The sequence below is a fragment of the Choristoneura fumiferana genome, chromosome 24 (assembly GCF_025370935.1).
Source record: "Choristoneura fumiferana chromosome 24, NRCan_CFum_1, whole genome shotgun sequence".
Lineage (NCBI taxonomy): Eukaryota > Metazoa > Arthropoda > Insecta > Lepidoptera > Tortricidae > Choristoneura > Choristoneura fumiferana.
Window position 1 is genome coordinate 987,580 of NC_133495.1, and position 27,527 is coordinate 1,015,106.

At 40.2% G+C, this 27,527-nt stretch overlaps 1 protein-coding gene and 1 pseudogene across 1 annotated transcript in view; both read right to left on the minus strand.

Moving 5' to 3' along the window:
• LOC141441743 (uncharacterized) overlaps nt 1-27,527 on the minus strand; it is a 47,473-nt gene that overhangs the window by 11,151 nt on the left and 8,795 nt on the right. The gene's annotated exons all lie outside the window — the stretch shown is intronic.
• Nucleotides 951-23,826, minus strand: LOC141441869 (uncharacterized; annotated as a pseudogene).

Genomic DNA, 27,527 nt, shown 5'->3' on the forward strand with positions numbered 1-27,527 from the left:
TGTTGGATTTGCACAGTTGTTTGCTTATTTAACTAGGCAGTATTCTGTCAACAAAATTTGCTAACTATGGCATAGTTATTTAATCACAAAGTTACTTTTAGTTTTTACTCTCTTGACATTAGAGTACTTTTAATCTTTTAAGCTTTTACACTTTATATAATGTACCATCCATCAGCCAAAATTATGGCCTACCACCCTAAAGTTGATAATCGTTTGCATGCCACAAAACAATTGCCAATAGATATGTCTGTCAACTTGAAAGTCGACTTTATCGACATATTCATTTCATAGGAACTTGTTTAAAAATTGATAGACCTTGGCTGATGTACCTCTTTTACCAGTCTGTTGAAAATCGCGCAAGACGATGCCTATTACTGCTAGCTGTGCAGTGAATTTAATGTTCCCACTATTATAAGTTTAATATAATAGTGTCCTACTCAAAAGAAATTAATGGCCACTAAAGTTTAATTGGTAGAATGAAGATACAAATTAAGATAATTATTTCTAACATCTTTTTAATAAATATAATACAAAAGTTTTTTGTTTAATTATGTTTGTGTTCAGAAAAAAACGCAAATGAATGTCTCATTCTTAATTTTATGTGATGAAACTCAGGCACTTATTTTATTTTGAGTAGTATACAACAGAATATTTAGCGAAACATATTCATAGGCAAGGTGTTAGTCAGATTAAAGCCGCTAACAAAACTTAAAGACAATGTTAAAACTACATGATATTATTTAATTATGTTTTTTAATGTTCCGTTAAATAGCCAGTGTGTATGTGATAGGCAGCACGGTGATCTTATTCCAAGAAGAAATCTTAATAATTTGGAAAATACAATATACTATCAATGAAACCCTTAAATTTTGTATTCTTTTTATTTCCTTATAATTAAGCAACCAATTTCGTCTATTATTTTTAAGAAATAGAATATTGTATCTGCTAAATTGTATAACTTATGATTTACAATAAATAATTGTTCAAATTCATTTAAAAAAATTCTATCTACTGATAACTTAAAGTAATCACTGAGCAATGGCACTTAGGTTTTGTCCTCTGATCATAGACAGTATTGACAGCAAATATAGAGATTATCAGTAAACTGAGCTCCTTGGAGTTTTATAAGAGAAGCTGAAGGAGAAGAAGAGATGAAACAAAACGTTGTGGTTCACTGTTGTAGGCGCCGCAGTGTCATGTGCCATCACTCACTGACTGTACGCTAATACACACCTGGAAAGGAACAATGGCTGGTTTTCCTCTTCTTCTCCGTCAAGAGGCCATTGGGCGAGGTGACTGCACCCTCGACTGTCCTTTTCAACTTGTTTTCGTCACTCAACTTAGACTCGGAACCGTCTCCCGCACTGAGCGTCCGTTCCTTATGACACTTGAGCAACCTACTTTCCAACTCACTAGCACCAGTTTTAACACTTTCACTACTGCCCGTGTTGGCTTCCACGGGCTTACTGTCAATAGATTTCAAACTATCACATTTCGCGTCCTTCTCCGTCTTCGGCGTCGGTAACTTCTTTTTAACCTCGTGGTTGTTCGGCATCTCTCTGTAGCCCTCGTTCTGGGCATACTTTCCCTCCTTGTCTAGCATGTCGTTCCTCCACTCTTTGTCTCTGTCCTTCTCCATCGACTTCCACCATCAGTGAGTTTCGACTTCTTCTTTTTTAAGCTCTCTAAAGTTTGGACTTTGTTGTTGAGATGCTTGTAATCTTTTGTGACGATGTGGGCGTTTTTCGATATAGTTTTCATTCTGTAGACGACATTGTTGTCACCGGTGATCTCCGTCTTTATCGAGTCCCCTTCTAAGAAGTGGTTGTTGAGTTTCAGGCTCTTTACGTGCAGATACTCGTCACCTTTGGAATTGTCAGTCGGCTCCGACTTGGTAGAGAGCGCTTCCTCGGAATCCCTCCGATGCTTGTCGTCCGACTCCGAGTTTTTTCTGATCTTTAGTTTCTTGGAGTGGATGTCGCCGGGGGCGAACTTCTTCTTTTCTTTCTTGGAGTTTTTGATGACGGCGGAGTTGCGCCCGCGGAGGCTTATGTGCAGAGGCGGCACTCGCAGCTCGGGCTCGCCGGGGCGCGCGGGGGGCTCGTGAAGCTGACGTCCGCCTTGTACACGGGCTGGACCACAGGCTCGTTTTTGTCCAGCTTTAGTCTGAGCTTGATCGACTCTTTCTCCCCGGGAGGCGAGCGCGGCGCGTCCGGCGGCAAGGCGGGCGTCTTGGGCACAGGCGGGCGCGGGGGCAGCCCCGGCGTCACCTGGTTCACCGCGACCTTGGTCGTTTTGACGTCGCGCACGATCTTGTCTTTGAGCGTGGCGGGCTTCTCCTTGGCGCCGGCGGTGCGCGGCTTGCCGCCCTTCTGCGCGAGAGGTTTGTCGTTTTTCCGAAACTTAAAGTCGTCGCCGCGTTTCGAATCGTCGTCGATAGTTTTGGCAATTCCGAACATCTCCGGTTCGCCACCTTCCCGCTTGCACTGGGCCACGATGACCTCCTCCGGTTTCTTGTCGAGCTCCTTGGGAGGCGGCACGTCGTCGTCGCGCATGAGCGTTTTAATCAGGTACTGTTTGCTCTGTTCTTCGATCTCCTGCGCGGTAGCTTGGGAGCCGACGGTGGCGGTGGCGACGGAGGTCGCGGCGCGGACCGGGAGCCGCAGCGGCGGGGGCATGGAGCTGGGCGGGCCGGGGGAGAGGCCATAGCTGGTGGGGGGCGACTTGAAGGGCGCGTGGGGGGAGCCGGCGGGGTGCGGCGAGCGCGGCTTGGGGGCTGCGGGGCGGGCGGCGGCGGCATGGCGGCGGGCTCGTCCTTGAGCGCGTAGGGCCCATTCTGGAATGGCCCGCCGGTCAGGTCGTGCAGCAGTGCATCGGGCGTGGGCGCGTGCGACTGGTACAGCAGGTCCAGCTTGGAGCTGTCGAGGTCGATGGCCGAGAGCGCGGAGTCGTCCAGGACGTCCAGTGTGGGCTGCAGCTGGTCCAGGTCGATATCGGGCAGGTCGGGCAGCGCCAGCGCCAGCGAGTCCCGGTACGGCTCGTTCCAGTCCGCGCCGGTGGCCGCACGCGACGCCGCGCGCTGCCGCTCGTTATACTGCTGCTGGTAACGCTGGAACTCCTGGAAATAACGACACGATACCTATTAAAGAGTAGTCATACTTTGGCAATGGCATCTGAGATCTTCAATAAACTTCCGAAGACTATACTGATGACCGCGAAAATTCACGGTTTTAAAAAACAATTTTTTAACTTTTTGGCTGAAAAAGCCTATTATTCAATGGAGGAGTATATGCGTGATAGTTTGTCAACTAATTAGTGTCTATATTGTTTTACTGCATGACTGAATATACCTACCTATGCAACCTACTAATGCTACCGGTGGATGCAAGTGACGAGTTGTCGTTCATTGTGGCGTTCTAAGGGGAGGCCTTTTTTTTCAGCAGTAGACTTCTTCCGGCTGATGATGATGATTATTGTAGTTGTTCTATTCTAAAATAATCTACTCAAAAATCACAACCTTGCTCAAGCCAAGCACCCACCTGAAAACTGGACTGCGTCTTCTGATCCATAGAAGTGGTGGGGGGCGGCAGCAGCGCCTGTAGGTCCTCGTGGGTGACGCCGGGCTGCGGGGCGCGGGCTGCGGGGGCGGCGGGGGCGCGCCCGCGGCGCCTGCTTGTACGGCGGCGGCGGCGTAAACTCCTGCGGGTAACGGTAAATACATATACATTAAATACAAGTACAATAAATACATTACAGTTAATACAAGTACAGATACATCTGTGCACTACAGTGCGTAACGGTTTTCCATTGTATTTTATAGGAATCTATGCATGTATGCGCTCGCAATTAGCTACAGTACCCATCGTACAGCCGTTTTGATATTTGACACTAAGGGGCTGTTTCACCATCCATTGATTAGTGTTAACTGACGGTTAAATGTGATGCCGTCTCTATTTGTTCTGTTCGAATAGACGGAGACGGCATCACATTTAACTGGCAGTTAACACTAATCAATGGATGGTGAAACAGCCCCTAAATAATACAGTTTCATATTAATGTATATATGAAAATGTCGCTCATTTAATACAATACTTTAGGACGATTATGTATCAAGTAAATAATAAAATAATAGATATTATGAGACAATTGACACTAATTAACCTAATGTGTTAACCTATAGCACCCAAGCACTAAGATAGAAAATCCGCCGCCTCGCCAATAGATTTACGTCAAGCCAACTTAGTATATATAAATATATAGAATTATATATTTGGCATTAAGCCTAATATCGTAACAACTTATTTAATTTCTATCAACAACTCAACGCCCTAGACATACAAGAAATTCGCTATTTTGGTCCTACGACCTATTACGGGAGATTCATTGAACAAAGAACCCATTGAACAATTTCGCTGACGGCGTGGAGCTGTTACGTAGAAGGCTAATCAAGATCATATTAAGAACTTGAAGCTGACCTTAAACTACCTAATCCTTAACTAGCAAAGCTTGTATATTATTAGTTCGGAGTTGCTTGTACCCAGGCAACAGAATACATACTTACTTATATATACACATATTAATCTATCAAACTAAATACCTCGAGCAATTAGGTATAGTTCGGGGATGAAATCTAAATTCGTGAATTTCATGGGTGTGGAAATCGTCTAGTGGTAAATAGCTTGTTAGCGAGTTTTAGTCGCCCAGGGACTACATATTAAATATCCAAGACCCGTAGATACCTACCTACCTATCTATAAACAATATAGTTATAGTATTATGTGTAGGTAAACATGAGTAGTATGCACACAGTTGCCATCATCACTACGGCGAATATATAAATAATATTTTTAAATTTAGTACTATAATAATAATAATAACATAGCGGCATAGAATCTTGTTTGTCTAGACACAGGCATAAGACAATTTTAAGTTAACTTTCGTACTAAAATTATTTGACGGTAGGTAATTAATCTAAAATAGACATCGACAACCCTAAGCGTCCGCGCCGGAGTAGGCAGTTAAGTCTCTTAAAGGGTCGGAGTGTGCATACTTGTCCTCTTTTACTATGGCGGTATGTACCTGCGGGTAGGGCGGACGCAGCGCGTTGGGCGCGCGGTACTGCAGCGGCGCGGGCGGGCGCGCGGGGAAGGCGCGCCGCACGTAGGGCGGCCGCGGCGGCGGCGGCGGCGCCAGCGCGCCCGCGCCCGCGCCCCGGCCGCGCCCCGGCCGGCCCCGCTCCCGCCCGCGCGCGGCGCCAGCGGTCGCGGCGCGCGGTACTCGAACGGCGCGCGACCCACCGCCAGCTCCATCTGGAACGCAACGCGGCTTGTTTAGTTGCTGCGTCGATTGGCGTTGGCTTGATAGTTACAATGTCCTGTTTGTTGCTAAGCGACGGAAGCCACAAGCCTACTTTTTTTTGTTGTGTTTTACAAATACATGTTGAAAAGAGTGAGTAAATAAAATTTAAGAATTACAGTTGAACCATTTGATTCCTGACCCACCATGGAACTTTCTCACTGTGTCATAATGAATTTCCGTGTCAAGAAATGCGATGTAAATGACATCTTCACTATAACTTTTTCTACGAAAGGGTTCCACAGTGGGTTCCACGTTCAGTTGGATCGATAGTACATGAACATTTTTTTCGTTTTCTCCCAAATCAGCGACAGCAGTGAAACAGAATCACAACTAGGTACTTGCGATTGAATGCGACTCAGTAGAAAATAGGGACAGCTGAATATGGGAGCGACTACGAATTATAAATAGTGTTTTTTCTAAGTACACAGTTCAAGACTCACCTGCCCATCCTCGAGCCTATCCAACTTGGCCTGATGCGGCGCCGGCAGTTTGGGCCTCGGCGCGGGCGCAGCGGCGTCGTTCTGCAGCAAATTGACCAGCAGCGGCGAGGACATGGCCACGTTGGGCGGCGCGGGCGACGGCGGCGGCTTCGCGGGGTACGGGGGCGGCGGGCCCGCGAACGACGTCGACGGACGGACGAACTGCGCGTCCGACGCCGGCCGGATCGTCGACGTGGGGGCCGCTATGCCTGGGGGTTGGACATTTGATTTTTTTATTACTTTTGTCAATAACTACAGATATTTCAATTGCTTGGAGTATAACAACATTTTTAAAATGTGGTGGTTACCATCTCTCTGTCTCTAGGTAACTTTTTTATATGATAAGGGGAAAACTAGCATGAGGGTCACCTAAAGGAAAGAAAACATCGCCATCCATCGACACTAAGTTAAATTACGGATGCGTTTGCCAAGCCTTTAAGAATAGGCTTTTATTTTCACTCTGTATTTGCAGTCTTATTACCTCAAAGGCTAAGGAAGAGGGAGGAGGTATGTCTTCTTCTATATAGATAAAAATTAATTGAACAGAGACAGAAGATGCTTGCAGTGTAGGTTTTAGTCTCATTTTCGTTAATAGTTTACGAGTGCGAGCGAAGCCGAGGCAATCAGGTAGTAAATAATAAACTTAATAAAACTTTATTGATGAATGCAAAAATTTAACAACAAAGGATACTCCGTAGATATTGATATATCCTTTAGTGGTCACGTCGGTAAACCTGAGGCCATATTGTCAATCACATTAATTATCTCTTTCTACCATCATTCTACACCGTGTGACAGAAAGAAGTGATTATGATTCCCCGTGCATTAGAAAATAAGGCCTAAGCTTGATAGTTCAATGCATTTATTATCTGATTTGTTATCTAAATAAACGATTTTTTTTTATTATTTAAACATAGAAATTTAAAAATTGCAGCCTCTAGTTGTACACCCAAGCTCAGGTAGTTGAACATCAAGGTAGAGATGAAATGTTTTAAATTAATGATTAATAAAATAATTAATAATTTAAATCACGGATACTTCTACGATTTGTCTCCGCGACATGTCCCCTAGTGAAAACGAGGCTTAAAGCTACTTTTGAGCGTTACTGCACTTTCTTAAACTAATAAATTATAATTTTATTCCCTTTTCCAGTCAAAAGTACACCTTTAATGGTCATCTAAATAAATTATGGACGCCAACTGTAAATCATTTAACTAAAGGGAACAATAAGTCTGTTCTTACGTTTATACGTTTTTAACTGCACTCAGTTATGTGCCAGTTGTAAGCGTTTCTCCAATTATAAAGTTACTTATGTTCTCAAGCGGACGTTAACCTGGTTATGGTTATGCGGGAACACATGATATCGCTGATTTCAGCTCAGTTTACAGAGCAAAGTGCAAATTGTGTGGCTTGTGGCATTCGATCAAGCACAGGTTGTGCATCCATCCACTGAAGCTATGGGAAGTAACTACCAATAGGAAACATTTAAATTTAGTCACACCAATTTTGGCTCAGGCCTGAAATATCAGTTTTCCTAAAATGTTTTTTCGCAAATGTCTGCTTTTCAGAATGTCCACACGTCTTTTGCATTATGTCAGCTTCTCAAATGTCAGCTATTTAAATTGCCTGTCTCCAAGAATGACAGTTTTTTGTATAATGGTTCGCTTTTCAGAAAGTGCTTATTCTCAAAATGTCTGCAACCGCAAAATATTCCGCCTTCTTATAACGTTGGCTTCCAGAGAAAAGTCTTATTCCCAAAATGTCTCCAATCATGGTCTTCAAATTTCATCTAAATCGGTTCAGCGGTTTAGCCGTGAAAGAGTAACAGACAGACAGACTGAGTTACTTTCACATTTATAAGCATTGATTAACTACGCAAATCCCTTCGTTCGGGTACGAAACGGTCATTAATGTTATCTTGAATGCCAGTAATTTTATATTTGGTATAGATGTTTATGTTATCAAAGAGTAAGAAGGTATGCAAGGAATTAAACCTTTTACATTTAGAACATTGATTTGAAAATAAAGCAGACATTATGGGAAAACAAACACAACAAGACTATAGCCTATTTAAAAAAGTGAACATTACGGGAAAGCAGAAATTATGGTAATGCTAATATTATAGGAATGTAAACATTATGAATAGACGACTTCCTGAGATTGTACACATTTTAAATAGCAGACATTTTGAGAAAGCTGACAAAATAGAGGTACTAACATTGTGAAAACGCAGACGTTTTGAGAATTGTACATTTTAGGAAAACAGACATTCCAGGCCTGAGCCCAATTTTGATCGTTATAAGCACCTTCTTATATATGCCACACAAACTACATACAAAGCGAAATATTGGTATTGCCAAGGCCGGGAAAAAGAAATTCGTTAGCTGAGTCCGTCAATAAATACTAATCCACGAAGTGCCATTTCCGCTGAGACATAATAATGTATACAGAGTGGCTCATTTAGATCGGTCAGTATGGGAAAGTCTGAAACCATAAGACATACGAAGATCTGTTCTTAGGAACCATGTCATCGATTTTAATAACAAGAAAAACTGCATTCATACATTAAAAAATAAAAATTTCAACAATTTATTCTTATTTTTTTTATATCTATGTATATTCTTGTGTTTTCTGTACTGCTTACTGTGTTGGTGTGAAATAAAGAGTTATTGTATTGTATTGTAAGATAACCTAACCAACAAAGTTCGAAAACCCCCGACTTTGTCACTTCAAAGTTCAATATCTCAAAAACGGCTGAACCGATTTTGTAAAACATGTCTAAGAACCAATTTAAAAAAAAAAATCAAATCGGTCCACCCGTTTAAGTTTAAGCTACGGTGCCACAGACAGACAGACAGACAGACAGACGAACAGATACACAGTCACACATAGCGGTCATACTTATAACACCCCTGTTTTTGCGTCGGGGGTTAAAAAAAACTTGTTTGAAAAGTAAAACTTACATTATTAAAGAATATGAAGACAATGGATTTTATTCATTCTACATAATAATATCGTGATCTACACTATCGATATCCAAATATATCGATATATAAATATAGCAGTCAAAACGTGCATTTAAAAAGTAAAAAAACCATACAATAATGGAATTTCATACAATTTCCCGGCCGCTGAGAGCAGCCAGGAGGTGATTTTGTTATAGTTTTTGTAATTTGTGGCATTCTGTAAGGAAGAACTTCGCGTACTATATTTGCGACAGTTCGGCAGACATTTCCGAACATATTGGAATAAAATTATATTTCTGACACGTTATTTGTGTGTGGGATGATGTGGAGCGCAATTATATGCGTAAGTCTACACACCTAATGTGCCTATCCAGCATTTTAAATTAATTCATTTTTAATTTGTATTTCCTGTTAACTAATTCCCACATGGAAATATTGACATGTATTTTTTAAATAATTCCTGCTTAGTGATCAAGTTTTACGGACTATTGAAATCGGAAGACTAGAATGCAATACAAAATGAACCACTTATCACATATCAATGATAGTGGTAGAGAAATATGCAATGCTCTGTATCTGTGTGTGCGTGCATGCGTGCGTGCGTGCGTGTGTGTTTGTGTGATGTCAATGATTATACCGAATCCATAATTAATTTGTCGACACTAAAAACACTGACCAATTTTCTTAGGCACCACGGGATAGGGTTACAATCTCGAATTAACGACGGTTGGGCTCCAGTAATGTCATAGTCGCTTTTAATGCAATGTCAATGAAAAACACGACGTAATTTTCGGGAACTCCCACGGGAATTTTGTAAAATCCCGGAATTTAAATTAGTGCTGTATCTAATGATTTACACGTGCGAAGTCGCGGGTAAACTCTAGTTTTAAATAATTTATTTGATCAACTATCACTTTGTGGAGTTCCACATCAATAAATTGTAATCATTTTATGATATAATACAATCATTATTTCAGTAAGGAAAGGACTGCTTGTGACCACCTGTAGTTTTCAAACAATCACATCAGCCAAACGACATCTGCTGTTGATTAAAGGCCGCCCCTTAGATTAGAATGTTATATTGTACAAAACCTGACACCTGTCTCCACCCATGGCCCACAACTGTATAGTCGCCGGTCCACCTAAAAAGGAGACTTGCCACGACTTCATCTTCTAGTTTGTGAGAACCACTCTCCCTCTACAGCTATAGCTATTCTTGGAGCAATGTCCAGTACATTACCACTTCAACTTACATATTCTTCGAGCTGTCCGTGACTAGTTCTGCGGCGACCCTAGTTCTTTCTATAATAGAGATTGTACATAAATATTACACTTACCAAGCGTATTCTCCTTCCGATGTATAACCCTGGCCTGAGTCATGCTTCCGAATGGAAACTCGCACCGGTCCGTGGTCGGCGTGGGAATGTTCTGCGGTATCTTGCCGTCCATTGGACAGACGGTGTTGGGCGACTTGAAGTTGTCGCGCGGCGGCGGCGGCTCGGCGCTGGTCGACGCGCCGTCGTCGGCGAGCAGACGGCCGATGCCGCCGAGGTTGGATAGGAGTTCCGCGTTCTGAGGGGGCCGCGAGGTGCTCGCATCTGGAAATTCAGGGGGGTTTAATGCGACTTCATTGTGTTGGGTTGTGTTAAAAAGACGTGGTAGGTTAGCAATGAGGGTTTTTCGACAAGCGAAATATCGCTAGATGGCGTTAGTGTCGTGAGGTCCGTTGACGTTTCAGTCTTGCTTGCGATTGGCTCATTTATGATCTAGTCTACGAGGAGATTCGTTGTATGGAGACTAATAATTCTCCCGCCTATGAAAATTGGCACATGATGAAAAGAGGTAATACAGATTATAGATATACAATAATCCAACAACTTTTCTTACGAGAAGTTAGGTATTTTTACCTAAACATGAAAATCGTTTATAACTCTCTGCGAAAAATTCCTCAGACTGAAATTCTTTCTGTATACGTACCTATGTACTACTTAGATATTATACCGCAAATTTAACTTTTAACATTTTGCACTATAACTTCTACTGAAAATTTGCTCTGATGATTTTTATTTCTTAATATGATTTAATTTACTGAAATAAATAGCTTTTATAAGGTATCCAAAAAGATTTTCCTATTACTATAGGAAGGATTGTCGTATTATTATAGGTATTTTTATTATATTCATGCATAAAGAATAAGAATTTAATCATAATGTCACTTATACTTTTAAATTAGGTTAGTATTAAGAAAACTGACAATATTATCATTGTTTAATTTGGAATAACAGTGTCCTTTAGTAGTTGATGAAATTATATCTAAATATATTAGAATTACTTGCCTGAAACACAGGGAATGCTACTTCAGGCATTTCTGGAAATATTTCTCTTACAGAGTGTGTTTTAGTTCTTAAGTTAAAAATGATGTAAATGAGTTTTTTAATAAATTATTATTATTTCAGCAGAGTAATTTTTCAGTAGAAGTTATAGTGCAAAATGTTAAAAGTTAAATTTGCGGTATCTCTGAAATCGAAAAATAATTGGATAGTTTTACATACATATTCTAAGTAGAACATAGGTACATACACAGAAAGAATTTCAGTTTGAGGAATTTTTCGCAGAAAGCTATAAACGATTTTCATGTTTAGGTAAAAATACCTAACTTCTCGTAAGAAAAGTTATTGGATTATTGTATATCTATAATCTGTATTAACTATTTTCATCATGCGCCAAGTTTCATAGGCGGGAGAATTATTCGGGTTGCAAAAGCCTCCTTGGTCGGACTACCAGTTATTTGACCAATCTCGAGCGCGAATATCAAAGTTATCAACGGACCTCACAACACGAGCACAAGTCTAGAGACGTAGTACAAGACGACCCGACTCAGTCAACTAGTCAGTGGTTTGTCACTAATACATTTCCCAATTCCTTGGTTTACCGTCAGTTTTGACTATAAAGTAGAACCGATAGACAGCTGACATTTACGACGTAAAACAGCTTCTTTTTTTTTTTCTATTCGACTATAGGCAAACGAGCAATTGGGTCTCCTGATGGTAAGAGATCACCACAGCCCATAAACATCTGCAACACCAGGGGTATTGCAGACGCGTTGCCAACCTAGAGGCCTAAGAAGGGATACCTCACGTGCCAGAAATTTCACCGGCTGTCTAACTCTCCACGCCGAAACACAACAGTGCAAGCATTGCTGCTTCACGGCAGAATTAGCGAGCAAGATGGTGGTAGCAATCCGGGCGGACCTTGCACAAGGTCCTACCACCTGCATAATTTGCGGCATCATGTCTTGTTGTGCCGTTAAATAGTGCGGAAAAAATTATAATGCAACAAAAAACAATATTACTTTTCATCGGTAAGTCCGCCTCTTTATTTTAACAAAATATTTACAAAAATTTAATTACTCGCAACGCGGGCAAGTTAGACTTGACGGGTCCGTCTTGTGTCCAGCCCCCATCTTTTTCATTCTTACTGCAATCGTGTATGTCTATCTCTCATTATCGTGATTAGTCTCGTGACGCCCATGACTAGTGTAGTGCGGTGCATTTGTTTTGTATTGTCGATAATTATCCACTAAATGATTATTGTATGTATTGATATCGGATTTTTTTCGTGGATGCTATTTATTACTATTAGTATTAACCTACTTCATGAATCATACAAATGCAAAAGTGTGTGAAGTTTGTAAGTTTGTCCGTCTTTCACGTCGAAACGGTGCGACGGGTCGACGAGATTTTTTGGCATAGAGATAGTTTATGGGCCAGAGAGTGACATAGGCCACTTTTTAACCCGGAAAAATGCACCGTTCCCGAGGGAACAGCGCGCGATAACCGAATTCCACGCGTTCGAAGCCGCGGGCAAAAGCTAGTTAATTTTAATTCTTCTTTTTATGTATGTATATTTTTATGTTTTGGATAGGCATGACGTAATTTAATTTAATACATGTTATAATTTAGTCCTATATATTTAAAAAAATACTGTAATATGAAAAACAAATGGATAAACGTTGCAAAAAGCGAAATTTTGTTTCCGTCAAAATATAGTGTCGTGTGCTCGAAACATTTTACTGAGGATTTTTTTTGAAGATAAACAAGAAGTGGCGGCTAATGAAGAGTGCAGAGTACCTACGCTGTTCTTGCCGAGAAAAGAACTTCTTGACGAGGATAATGAAGGTTGACTGGTAGAAATCCATTGAAGGGATAAGTTCACCTTTATACATATTTCTCAACGTCTGTCAATTGTGTTTGTTACTTATTTTGTACAATAAAGAGTTTACATACATAAATTTAAATTATTTAAGTTGCAACAAACTATTAAATATACTTTATAACTTTTTTAACATTCACTGCCACCGACGCACATATGCGTTTTCGCAGCGGAGCGTGCAAAAATATCTGACACGCCCAACCGACCCTAGAAATAGAGTTGTATCAGATATTTATGAATGCTTTGTTGAGCGAGTCAGATATTGTTGCTGGTGACTATACCTATGAGGGCCACCGGCAAAATCTCATATCTCTACAACGTGTGACTTCCATAAGAACATATATTTTAAAGCATTGACGCCACCGACGCACATAAGCGTTTTCGGAACTTCGCCCAGTGCCGCTGTCATAGTTATTCATATATTTTGAACGCACACGTGCGTCGGTGGCAGCTGTGGAAGTCAGGTGGCAGTGAATGCGTTAAGCTTAAAAAAGATTCAAAGTTGGCATAAGTATTTTACCTGAGTGTACCTACAACTTGAAAAACCTTTTTGCAAAACTTTTGATCGATATCGATAGAAAGCATAAAGTCATTAGTCATTACAATGCACGCCCTAGCGATCGGGTTCGAAATACTTCGGAAAACTTCGAACCGATCGCAACTCCCCCCACACCTAAGCTAGTTGACAGAATCTTTCTTTCAAATTCGTACGTATTAGGTCTCCAGGGGATATGTGCTCGTAGACTAGCGCCAACTGGCCTGTCACAACCAGCCCTGACCCGGCCTGCTAGCCTGGGCTGTTTTCTTAAACCTGGTCGTACGCTCGAAGCCGAGCTTGCACCTCTTTACTCAAAGAGCATTAATTGGCGTGCAAGCTTAGGCAGCAACCCCCACTGAACACCCCATGTGTGACGTAATTTAAGGATGGCCTCTTGTGGTCTGTAACGCATTTTATAGCAATCCTGCATTCCATATGTGCTAGTCAGCCCAGTAAGGAATCAGTAAGACATTTACCAAATTCTCAAGTTTTCGGTATCGCTGAAACCTCAGTGACTTGTGAGAGACTGCAATTAATGGTGACACCACTTGCTTACGTTCCCGTCCAGTTGCACAGTAACGTGCCCCCCCACCCCCCAACCCTCCATGCCCTGGGCTTAGTCTAAGACAACAGTAGATATTTGTCTAAACTCATTACTTTTTGTACTCCTGCGACAAAAGAGTAGTATTGATTTAGTCAACTAGAATTTTACCATGTGCCCACTCTGGCTATAGAATTTGACCATTTGACTCCCCCCTGGCTATAGAATTTGACCATGTGACCCCCTCTGGCTATTAGGGCCAGTGCAACATCACGAGATCACGAGGCCTAAGATGGGATACCTCACGTGCCAGTAATTTCACCGGCTGTCTTACTCTCCACGCCGAAACACAACAGTGCAAGCACTGCTGCTTCACGGCAGGATTAGCGAGCAAGATGGTGGTAGCAATCCGGGCGGACCTTGCACAAGGTCCTGCCACTTGCAACTACTAGAAAAAGGATAGTTCCCTCTTTTTCCTAAAGATGCCATCTTACAATTTAATGTTTTGCGGGGTTTCAACAAGTCGTTATTATATATTTTCATCTAAGTAAATGCGTCCGTACTCTACTGCACCTGTACAACGACTGACAAACGTCACATAAGTAGTGTTGACAACGCTCTACGAAGCCGAAATTAGCCGAGTCTCTTTCCAAAGACCGATGTGCAATCTTTATGGCCGGGTACTGTACTGGTGCCACCACTCCACCACTCACCTTCCTGGTCAGTGTTGATCCTCAGCTCGGCGCCGTGCTGCAGGCGCAGCGAGACGGCGGCGTCCCCGTCCAGCTGCACGGACAGTATGCCGAGCGCGCGCAGCTGCGGCGCGCCCGCGGCCGCCAGCGCGCGCAGACGCGCCGCCGCCGCGCGCGGCACCGACAGCGTCACGCGGACCGAGTTCCACGGCTCCACCTGCCGACAGACGACTCTAATTACCCATTCGCGCTATTAAGAAAACTATACCACATAAGTTGGGTGGGCACGGTGACCCGAACTGGCTCTTATTAGTAACAGAGTACATACAGAGTGCTTCTTAGCTTAGAAACTTACGCTACCTATAGAACTAAGACACGAAGTAGACTTTTCTGTCAAGAAACTAGTAATAAATGGGACATGAGACCTTGGCCTGTGAAAAACTTTTTTCACCGCATCTATACCTATAGAATTAAAACATTAAGAAGACTTTCCTGTCAAGAAACTAGCACCAGCTAACTGTTTGTAGTAACTGGGACATAAAGAAGATTTACCTGCTGATAAACTTCCATCTCCTGTAGTAACTCAGAAATAAAGAAGACTTTCCTGCTATAAGAAACTTGCTCTACCTGTTAGTAGCTCAAGATCGAAAGATTTCCCTGCTATAAGAAACATACTCTACCTAAGATTTAAAGAAAACTTACTTGCTATAAAAAAACTTGCTCTACTTATATTAGTAACTTGAAATTTAAAGAAGACTTCACTGCTATAAGAAACTTGCTCTACCTGTTAGTAGCTCAAGATTGAAAGAATACTTTGCTGCTGTAAGAAACTTGCTCTACCTGTTAGTAGCTCAAGATTGAAAGAAGACTTCCCTGCTGTAAGAAACTTGCTCTACCTGTTAGTAGCTCAAGATTGAAAGAAGACTTCCCTGCTGTAAGAAACTTGCTCTACCTGTTAGTAGCTCAAGATTGAAAGAAGACTTCCCTGCTGTAAGAAACTTGCTCTACCTGTTAGTAGCTCAAGATTGAAAGAAGACTTCCCTGCTGTAAGAAACTTGCTCTACCTGTTAGTAGCTCAAGATTGAAAGAAGACTTCCCTGCTGTAAGAAACTTGCTCTACCTGTAAGTAGCTCAAGATTGAAAGAAGACTTCCCTGCTGTAACAAATTTGCTCTACCTGTTAGTAGCTCAAGATTTAGGGGCTGTTTCACCATCCATTGATTAGTGTTAACTGACAGTTAAATGCGATGCCGTCTCCGTCTATTCGAACAAAAGAAATAGAGACGGCATCACATTTAACCATCAGTTAAGACTAATCAATGGATGGTGAAACAGCCCCTTAAACTTTAAACAAGACTTCCCTACTATGAGTAACTTGCTCTACCTGTTGTGACTCAAGATTTAAAGAAGACTAAGACCTAAAGAAGGCTTCCCTGCTGAGAATCTTGCTCTACCTATAAAATCGACATGCACCATAGTTTATTTTGTGTAGGAAACTTTAAGTTGTGCTTAATAAAAGGAGCCAAGATATTCGCGATTTCGCGACTTCGGGCCTGTTTCACCACTCATTGATTAATGTTATTTGACAGATAAATATGATGCCGTTTCCGTCTATTCGGACAGTGGCATCACAGATATCTGTCACATAAAATAATTCAATGAACGGTGAAACATGGGATTAGTGTTGTTACCTTGTTAACTTTGAGAGTGTTGGGATGCGGCTCGGCGAGTAGCGTGCGCAGGTCGCGGAGCAGGCGGCGCAGGCGCGCGGGGAAGCGCGGGTCGCGCAGGTCGCCCTCGCACGTCACCACCACGCCGCACGCGCCGCCCAAGACCGCGCCCGCGCCCACCCCGTCGCTGTCCGCTGCCATACTGGGAACGGAAAAAACTTTTATTACTAAGTTTTTACCTTTTACTAAAAATTCATATATGTATATTTTATAGTCGAATCCCGACCCACCATAGAACATTCTCACAGCAAGTGTCATAATGAATTCCCTTGTCAGGCAATGCAATATCACTATGACATTTCCACGAAAAGGAACTTCTGAGCTTGTATCATAAAATATCTGAAAAAATATTTGAACATGCTTCTACGCCGTTAACAATAGAGCCGCGTTAGCATATTATGATAAAAATTTCGGTCAAAAATATAAGAACTCAACTGTAGGTTGGATGCCAATAGAAGTTACAGTCAACAAGAATACAATTCGCAAAAATGACCATAGAAATTCAAGGGCAATACATATAAATAATGAATTAGCTCATTATTTTGTCACATAGAATGCATGGTTTCAAATTTTAATTACTCAAACAAAAGGAAACTAAACTACCAAATTTTATCATTTAATTTGGTTTTCAATTTGATATTAAATATGGTGCTGAAATTTTTTTTAGTTCTCATTGTAAAATATTAAGAAAGTAAACAAATCACCATAGAAAGTGAACATCTATGAGTAAATATTTTAAAAAAAATAGGTTAGTCGGTGGACAGTAGATGAAATCTCGAAATCACAACTATATGGATTAGACATCAATGAGAATAACTATAGTATTAATTACGTATGCAGGTTTATTAAGAAAATATTAAGAAAATACAAAATATCCATAGGACTAAAACTACTATTAAATTAAAATAACTATATATTATTTTAGCAATTCCCGTGAGAATTTATTAAAATCCAGGAATTGCAACTCAACTGTCAGATTTATGTATACGCGTGTGAAGCCACTGGTATAGTTTAGTAAAACAATAGATTTCTGGCTTATTATCATGCTATACTGTTTCTACAGCGGGCGAAAAAGTTTACTATAAGCAACTGTTTCTTCTGGATAAAGCCATAACAATCAAAGCAATATCTATTTGTGTTGATTATGATTACTTTTAATTTATACATTTTACCAAGTTTTAAACCGCTCTAAACATTGTTTTTATCAATAAAATTATACATAAGATTACTAAATTTATCTTTGCTAATGTTATGCATATTTATTATTTTATTATGCTAATTAACTATTATGTGATTTTATTGTTAGGCCAACTCAATGAGTATATGCAATAATTTTATAGCAAGTCTTTTATACATTATCATTACAAGACAGCCAATGCTTTTTTTTATACAATATAGGCTTGCGTTTGGCCACAATTACGCCTGATGGAATGCGAGGATGAGGTCTAAGATGGAGAGCATGCTTGCCTAGTAAATGCTCATTCACCCTAGACTTCAAAGCGGCCAAATTGTAGTGTTCAGGAAACATAGTCGCAGGCAGGGAATTCCACTCCTTTGCTGTGTGGTTGATGAAGGAAGAGCGAAAACGCTTTGTGCAGATTTTGGGAATACTGACAATGTCAGAGTGAAGACCCTGTCTACTTCTGGTCGACCTCTGGAAGAAAGAAGCAGGTGGAATAAAGTTGTGGGTGTTGGTTGGTAAGTTCCGAAGCACACTTCTGCAATGACGAAGGCTCTCGCAACAAAAAACCCGCATCGCAGGCGACGCCGATGAGCCTCTTTGCTCGCTGTTCTTTCGAATCCAAAGCAGCTAGCTGATATTCAGCAGAACCATCCCAAAGGTGGCAGCAATACTCCATGCAGGATCGGACTTGGGCTTGGTAAAGACCAATGAGCTGGTCCGTAGGGGTCTATATTGGAATCCCTAATATCTTTTGTCCTAATTGTATGTTCCCTAATAACTTTGGTCATAATGATCTTTTGCCATAACAACGTATTCCCTAATGTAAGTGCCATAACTTTTTTTACCCTAGTATTGTATGTCCTAATACTTATGTGCACTATCGTCTGTAGTACCTCCTAATAGTCGTCCTAATAGTGAATGCCATAATCATGGGTCTATATTGGAATCCCTAATGTCTTTTGTCCTAATTGTATTTTTCCTAATAACTTTGGTCATAATGATCTCTTGCCATAACAACGTTTGCCCTAAACACTATTTGTCATAAAATATACTTTTCTGGTAGCAGTTCGTTTCTGTTGGAGATGCAGTTCTAATCTAACCTAACCTACTTTTCTGGTAGCAGTTAGTTTCCGTTGGGGACGCAGTTCAGGTGTCATTCGCGATCCATAACATTGTATGTCCTAATGTAATGTTTGTCCTAACATCATTTGCCATAACGGTATTTTTTTCTGAAACTAAATATTTCAGAAATTTTGAAGTGGTCCTTCTGTAGTACTGTATAAGTTAGGATAGGTTTATTTTATAACAACCCTAAAAAATTACGGTTTCAGAGAAAAAGTGTTATGGCAAATGATGATTAGGACAAACATTACATTAGAATAGAATAGAATAGAATAGAAGACATTTATTCACATTCACAAAGACACACAAATACAACCAAACTAAAAAACAACAACAGCAAACACAAATAAAACAAAAAAAAAAGAATACAAAATTAAAATTATGATTTTGTGTGTCCTCGCAAAAGTGAAACGGCCGCTGACTCAGCATTATGCTGAGGCGTTAAACGCCTGCAGCGCTGATATTCTGTCAGAACCGTCTGTGACTCGCGGAATGATACACAAACACATTAGGACATAAGATGTTGTGTTATAATATTAGTACAGAACAAATTAGGTATTTTGGCATTAGGTCATGTTATATTATGGCTAAAGTAATTAGGTATTTTGACATTCGGTCATGTTATATTATGGCTAAAGTAATTAGGTATTTTGAGCATTAGGTAATGTAATATTATGGATTATGACTCTTAGGACATAAGAAACATTATAGCTTATAATCTTTATGACTAATGAACGATATGTCAAGAGCGTTTAGGACAAAATTGGTATGGCACTTGACTTTAGGACATAGGACGGTATAGATCGGGACCAAGACCCGGTCCGTAGTGAAGTATCGCCTAACCTTAAGAATTTGATGTAACTCCTGAAGTTCAGTTTTGCCGAGAGGTCTAAACCAAGGAGCTGAAGGTGGTCAGATATTGGTGCAGGCAGACCTCGGAAGGTTGGACTTCGATGAACTTCGTTTTGCGGAAAATAAACACGCCTGCCTGGGTTTTAGAGACATTAAAACCGATGACGATTACGCCAATTAAGAGAAATCTAATGTTTCAGGACTATTTTGTCACATATTTTACTGTCCCTTGCTTAAGACATGGATCCGTGTGAAATTTAAGGCTATCTTTTTGTATTTTTTTAAATCAGCAGAATTTGTGCTTATCAACACAGATGAGAATTCAGTACTTTTTTTAGTTCCCGCATACGAGGAGGAGCAAGTTTTTAACTAACTTCAAAAAAGGAAGGAGGTTCTATGCTCCAATGTTTGTATTTTTCTATCTCAAATGTACTATGTCAGCCTCATGTGAAGCCACAGAAAACTACATTAAACACTGCCTTGCCCAGAAGCAGTCTCTGTATACAAAAGCGTGTCTAATATTTTTTTCTTTCAAACATTATTTCGTTCAAAATTTTAACAAAGATCTGGATAAGTTTAAGTTTGATTGGAAGATGCAATCATCATCTTACAAGACTCACTCAAATTCACTACATTATACAAAAAAAAACTAAAAAGACAAAATTTTAATTACCTACTTACCAGACTATTGCGGTCATTACTAATTTTATGAATTTTATTTAATTTTTATTTTTTTAAAACAAGGTACGCAGAACAAAACCCGAATTTAATTTATAAAATTACTTACCAGGAAATTTCTAACTATCAATTAACTATGCCACCTGTCAAAGTTAACGTAAATCAAGAAAGACAATATATTATGGTGGTGAGTGAATAATAAAAATCTCGAAAAATCATTTTTTTTATATTGTAATACAAGTTTACCAAAATCCAACCTACATATCAATACCAAATTTCAAGTCAATCGGACCAAGTTATTTAATTCAAAATTAGCTTGCAAGATTTGAAACAAACAAATACATATAATAACAACTTAAATAAAAGCTAGTAAGTTTTTTATAACTAATCATTTTATGCATTTGTATTACTTAATTTCTCTAATATAACTTATTTTCCCTTCTGCAAATAAATAGTTCATAGATACAACCACCATCAAGTCTCATGGTCCCAAAACTACAGATTTGTATTGTATTTTAATAATTCAGATAGAGATGAAAATTTATTAATTCACAAACCAACTAGTGTTTACCCACGGCTATGTACATGTAAATCATTAGATCCAGCAGCCTTATTGACAAAAGTATGGAATGACAACATGACATTAGTAGCACAAAGGTTGCACCCTGCCTGGTACAAGATACGGTTTGTTCCACTGTACAATCACCAGGACCAATATCTGAAACATCAAAGCATGCATAAATATCTGATACAACTCTATTTTTAGGGCCAGTAGGATGTGTCAGATATTTTGCATGCTCTGCTGTGGCAGATATTAATGCAGGTGACTGTGCACTTGTGTTACATAACACTATGCTATTATTATTCTAATGTCCTAATGAAAAAAATGAACAAATAACACTATGATAAAATAATTATTTTAAACTTGACACATTTTTGCTAGGACCTCAGTATTATCATTGATGGCAAATTTAAGATAAGTCAAATAAATTATTTATAACTATAACTAAATTAGCCTACCAGTCTCAAATGGTCCAAACAAACATGCAATGTCTACCAACAGTTAAGCCTATGGGAAAATCCATAGTTTAAAGTCATGTGTAAAACATCTACAGTTTCAATCAGCTATAGTGAAATTAATAACCTTTAAACAAAACATGTAGCAGTCTTGTTTGTCTCAATTTTTTTTTTACAGTAAATAAAGAACTCCAATTTTAAATGTTAATTGGCGATGTCAATTTTAAAATGGTTAAGTATAATTTTTATATACTTGTTCTCTGTCCTTTAGCTTGAGTCAAAATACCAGTGTTTTGCTCCTATACATAATGTTAACCACTGAGCCATGGCCCTTTTGCACTACTGCAGCACACAGAAAAGATAGTAAAAGTTTACTTTTAAGTTTGGCATTCTTTTTAACTTGTTACATAAATTTGTCACATTAGACAGTAGGGCAAAATATAAAGTAACTAGAAAAAAACATGCTCACAATATGTTATGAAACCAGAGTTTTTTCTACTGTTTCTTAATTTATTGATAATTACTTTTTTTAAGTTTGGGTTGATGTGTCATATCTTATAGTTCTGAATGTGTTTGCAGCACTAAATAACTATTTTACCTATCATGCAAAAGGTAAGTAGGAATCTACAGTTAGTACTCAAAACTTGTTCTTAGTCAAATTCATGTAAGGTCAATTTCACAATATATATTTAAAAACTACACTTAGTTCTTTTAATATTTCAATGCAAGAAACACAAAAAATGTGTGCACTCAGTCTACTAATCTCAAATTATACCTACTAATTTTACAAATTAAAATAACATTAAAATGGCCTTTAGCATACAAGAGATATTTTAGATTCATTATAGATTTGAATTAAGTTGGTTATAAATACTTAATAAACTTCATGACAACTTTCTAACAAAGTTAAAATACAAAAATGTATGATCATACGGGGAATATTCTAATCTAATTAAGCAATCAACAATCTTGATTAATAGGTAAGTAATGGACAAATGACAGCAAAAATAAAAGAAAGGCTTGAAATTTCTTGGAAACTAATTATAAGTTTCATAAAGTTTAGTCAACTGTTACAATAATAAAACAAATAACATATCAGTAAGTATTTTTTAAAGTCCTAAGGTTTTACAGGTTATACTAACGAATTTTAAGTGGGAAAAAACAATATCTTATTCCAGTTTCAGTTTGTATTGATATTGTACCTGTCATTTACCTATTTAACTTAGGATAAATCACAATTAGATTCACTTTTATATTGATACCTTGGAAGCTGTCATTGTAATATTCCATGCCTAACCTAACACCTATTTACGAAAGTGACACTATTGACAAACATCATGTGCTAATAAGAATAAAATAAACACCAGGTTGTTTTCAACTTTCAACCCCTAATCAACCACTAGTTAATAAAATGTGGCACCAATATTGACGCGCGGAAGTTCACCATGCACGTAACAACAAGGTCGAAGTTTCGACAGCCGAAAACAACAACTACAGTTACACAACTCTAATTTTTAACTTAATTAGCGTGTAGATTACAGTATATTAACTGAAATTAACTTTTACAGGCGGCCGGCCCTCGGGTACACCGCCGCGGCCGCCCGTGTGGCCGCAGCCAGCGTTCGACCCGTGTCCATTACAACGAACCTCAACCCCTAACACTACGCAAAATGTAAATAAAGTAACAAAATACACTCACCTCTCATACAATGTCACATTCCGTTCAATTCCACACAAGTTCTATTCCCTTGTGATGAAAATCATCCTGGAAAATCAAGCGCAACATTACTATCCGGCGCAATCGCTACGCTAGGCAATATCAGTCTTATGGCCAGTGTCCACTACTCCAAAAACATATGATACGCCACTCTTGTCCCGCCCCAGGTGCGCCCGGGGCTTTCTTCTCTGCTTATTTCCGATTTTTCACAACGGATCACAAGACTAGAATCACTGATATCGCTACACAAATCGAGTCCACCGATCTATGTTCCAGTGACGCAAAGCTCATACATCGTGAAGAGCAGCAGCCATTTTGAAATGTACGGGGGAGTGCAGTCACGGCATGGAACATTCGGAAATTACAGCCGCTCCCGTCTCTTTTTCCACTTGAAACGTAACGCGATACTTAATAAACTTTATGCAGTTTCCATTTTAACACTTTAGGTCACAGAACTTCACTCCATTTTCCCATTGAAACTATCCAAAACAACCTAAGCGACATCCGATAATTCCAGCTTACCCCATTTGCATGACACACATAAAATACCGAAAAAACACTCAAAACACTTAAAATCGTACATAAAACGTGTCGTGCCGAATTTTAAGAAGTTACAGTATCGCATCAGTATATCAGTCCAGTAGAAAAATCGCTAAAAAGATTGGTATATAATTTACAAATAGTTAATTCGGTACGAACAATAACAACGGCCGCCATTTGCAATTTTCAACTTGACATGCGCATTGACTCGAACTAGACAAACATGCATGTAATAGAGTTTGAAAGGTGGTCATTTCGGTTAAAAAAATAATCCTGTAGAATTCATTCATTTTCCTTAATGTGCTTGGAAATCCATCATTTGAGCGTTTTCATTGCTATGATAAAAGAAAAGAAATTGATATATTAGCCACTTTAATTTCATACTTTTTTCAACCAGAATTGGACAGTAGTGCAAAGTTACATCGTTACACTTTCATGCTCCAATGATGATGGTTTTCGATTGGTGGAAAGTATAATCTCCATGTTTTGTAATAAATTCAGACGTCCCCATTGGCTGCCGCCATGAAACGTGAGGACACGAATCACTTCCTGTTAGAGCAGTAATTAAAATGAAAATAAAATAATGTATAAAATAAAACATGTTTTTTTCCATTAACGCAATATCCTGATTTTATTACCTTACAAAAATGAAACAGTTAAATAGAAATAAATTTAATTTATTAAGAAAATACAAAATATCCATAGGAGTAAGGGGCTGTTTCACTATCCATTGATTAGTGTTAACTGACGGTTAAATGTGATGCCGTCTCCATCTATTCGAACAAAACAAATAGAGACGGCATCACATTTAACCGTCAGTTAACACTAATCAATGGATGGTGAAACAGGCCCTAAAACTACTATTAAATTAAAATAACTAAAACTAAACCTTTAATTAAAAAAGAGAGGTGGGCATCTTGGCATGGTGCCCATCACGCAGGCAGCATTCCCGCGTTGAACTGCGCTGCGATTGAGATTCTTTGCGCGAGAAAGCTGCCGGCGCGAGGGTTGCCTGTTGCTTCCCTTAACCTATTGCTGAGCTCCCTGTGTAGCTCCAGCGCACCCTTACTCCAAGGACCTAGAGTCTCGACGCCGAAAGCCAAGAAATGATATTGGGCGCCGAGACAGCTATATTTTGTGACCTTGAGGCGTTCCCGGGCGTCTGCCGCCGCCCCCGCACATTTGGTAGTTGCTGGTAGGTAGGACGCCGCCAGAGTATTTGTATAGGTAGCGTCCCACACCAGCGCTCGGCCAGTCTTGCAGGATTTTAACGTACTAAATGCAATCCAGGCTAAGTGCTAACTTAGTAGCCCAATCATCCTGTCAACTGAATATCGTAAAAGGTTTTAAAAACCCGGGGAGGGGGGAGGTTCCCTGCCCACCCCAGGATATTTGGGCTACCAGTTCGAAATTCTATAATACTGACATCTTCACACAAAAATCATGGCCTGGCCTTCCCCTGAATAATAACCCTAGATACGCCAATGCCCGTCAGTAAATTCGAAATGGCTCGGTGGCTCGGCATAGTAGGTTGCAAAAATGTGATTTCTTCTGAGAGTCAGTCAAGTATTTATCTTTGAAATCGCTGGATATATAGTGCTTATAGATTCAGGGGGCTTACTACGAAATTCGAAAATCGTATCGTCGTTCCTCTCACTCTCGTATTAAATAATATAAGCGTCAGCGGGACGGCAATATACGAACTTCGAGTTTTCATAGTAGCCCCGTAGAATACGGTCAATAAAACAAAGTTCGAATTTTCATTTCCATGCGTCATTCCAATTTTAACTTTGGGAAAATAAATCCGATTTTGAACAAATTTGATTACCTACTTATCAAGATGTGGTTCATGGGTCAAGGAATTTATTAAGTAGTGTTTTTATATTTACAGTTACATAAAACACACTGTTTTGAACTTCCTCAAAATTATTTATTAATCGTTGACGCGTTGCCACTTTTCCAAAATTATTTAGCGTCATCTTTTTTCGGGAAACCCCCTTTGGGAACGGCTTGAAACAAACCTTTCTTGCCATATCATCAGCCCAGTCTTCAAATTCTGTTTTTTCTGAAACCAATTATAAGAATTTTAAGCGTCATTTTCTGTATCCAGCCAGTGCCCGTAAAACTTAATACAATAAAAAAGGAATTGCTTGCCAATGCGTAAATTGAAACTGTTAATGGTCCTTCTGCGAAATGTTCAATTTGAGAACCGGGCTTTGTAGGAATGGTCATTATGGGAAGTGGTCTTCCAGCCATCTGGTCGTTTTGAGAAATAGCCATTTTGGGAAACAGTCGTTATAGGAATGTGGTCAATTGGGAAGTGGGCGACTTGAGAATTAGTCGTTTTGGGAAATGGCCCTTCTCGGAAGTGGTCGATCTGGGAATCGGTCTTTATAGGAATGGTCATTATGGGAAGTGGTATGTGGTCGTTTTGGGAAGTGGCCATTACGTGACGAAACGTCAACGACCTACAGGGCTACTACAAAACTCGAAACTCGAAGTTCGTATCGTACCCTCCCTCTCGCTCTCGTATTAAATAGTATAAGTGTTAAGGGCAACACACACAGAGAGCGGGCGCGGGTCGGGTCGTGTCCGCCGCGGGAGCCGCGCGGTTCGTTGTATTCACACAGAGCGCGGGTCGGACCCGCGACGGGCCCGCAGCGGCTATCAATGTTGCCAGTTTAGTGACTTTATCCCTAGAAGTGACGGCTTTGCTTAAATATTAGCGACCAAAAAAAAGTTTTGACCTAAAAAATTGTTTATCTGGCGACTTTTGGAGTACAAATGAAAACAGTTCTAGAACCAATAATAAGAATAAGAATAATTTATTTTCTCAAACATGCTCGGAAATGTATGCGTTAATGTCACGAAATGGAGACATGAAGCTTCTCATTTATGGCTCCCTACCACCTCCCTACATAACTTCTTGGCCTAGGCCATGAAGTATGTATGAAAATCCATTATTGTCCGCTGCTCTTACTTTTTTAAATTTGCTTACTAAGATTAAACTGACAAAGGAAAAATTACGAACAGCCAACCACCACTACTCTGTAAGCATTTGCGATAGTGCGATGCGATGCGATGTGATATATGGATGTATGGATAGATGGATGGATGGATGGACGGACGGACGGACGGACGGACGGATGAATGGATGGACGGACGGATGGATGGACGGGCGGACGGGCGGACGGACGGACGGATGGATGGACGGACGGACGGACGGACGGGCGGACGGACGGATGGATGGATGGACGGACGAACGGACAGATGGATGTATGGATGGATGGACGGACGGACGGATGGATGGACGGACAGACGGACGGATGGATGGATGGACGGGCGGACGGGCGGACGGACGGACGGACGGACGGACGGATGGATGGACGGACGGACGAAAGGACGGACGGATGGATGGACGGACGGACAGATGGATGTATGGATGGATGGACGGACGGACGGACAGATAGATAGACGGATGGATGGATGGATGGATGGATGGACGGACGGATGGATGGACGGACGGATGGATGGATGGATGGATGGACGGATGGATGGATGGATGGACGGATGGATGGGACGGACCGACGGACGGACGGATGGATGGATGTATGAAATATTTCCTCACATTGTTTGAGAAAAGCACTATACAAACCTCGTCCAGAACAGGGATTGCTGGACTCGTTCTATCCGGCCTCGTCTACGACTCTGCCGTCTACCCCGAACTCGTCCATCAATCCCTTACTTCATGGCCTCTGCAGTAATGTACTATTTCTCAAACATGCTCGGAAATGTATGCGTTAATGCGATGGATGGATGGATGGATTTATGGATGGATGGATGAAATATTTCCTCACATTGTTTGAGAAAAGCACTATACAAGCCTCGGCCAGAACAGGGATT